We start from the raw sequence: 736 nt of genomic DNA, 5'->3' as shown, positions 1-736 counted from the left end.
ACCAAACGTTAATACATGATAATATGTAATATTTGTGGACATTAGGAACTTACAGATCGGGAATCCAACGTACGGATCTTCCGAATTGAAATTCTAAAGTTTGTAAAATCTAACTTTGACCTCCACTTGAATTTGCGATTGGTAGAGATTCGACCATTGGATCGTAAAAAAGTTTTAATATTTTGTTCAAGAAGTTTAGTGTGGACTTTGGGCAGTTATGGATCAAAAATCCATGGGTGGATGTCCCAGATTGACTTGTGTAGGGTTATGGACCCTCCTCAGTGCATTTCAACGTGTTGATTCTGAATCCACCGTCTGTTTTCCGAAGTTCGACCGTTGTAGGATAGTTCCTTTATTAGCCGTATTTTATACGAAAACGCGTAATTTCATTAGCACGTTATATTTACCTAAATGGTTTCATTTCTAAGCGAAACGGATCGCAAGGACTCTCGATGCTACGAGACGGGTTCGACTCGGTGACATGGTCTGTAAATGGGTCTTTTCTTTGATATATATATATATATATATATATATATATATATATATTGGCTAGTTTCCATATATATATATATATATATTTATAAATAAATTCTCTACGTGATTGCCATGATTAAACTTACATTTATAAGAAATGCCTTATTGTTGGGAAATGATGAAATAATCCTACAAGATGCACAGGTAAGCTTACTATAAGGGGATGCCGTAATTATATTTATGGTCATGAATAGTATGATAT

Source organism: Pyrus communis, chromosome 8 (assembly GCF_963583255.1).
Source record: "Pyrus communis chromosome 8, drPyrComm1.1, whole genome shotgun sequence".
NCBI classification, from domain to species: Eukaryota; Viridiplantae; Streptophyta; class Magnoliopsida; order Rosales; family Rosaceae; genus Pyrus; species Pyrus communis.
This window is presented reverse-complemented; position numbering follows the sequence as displayed.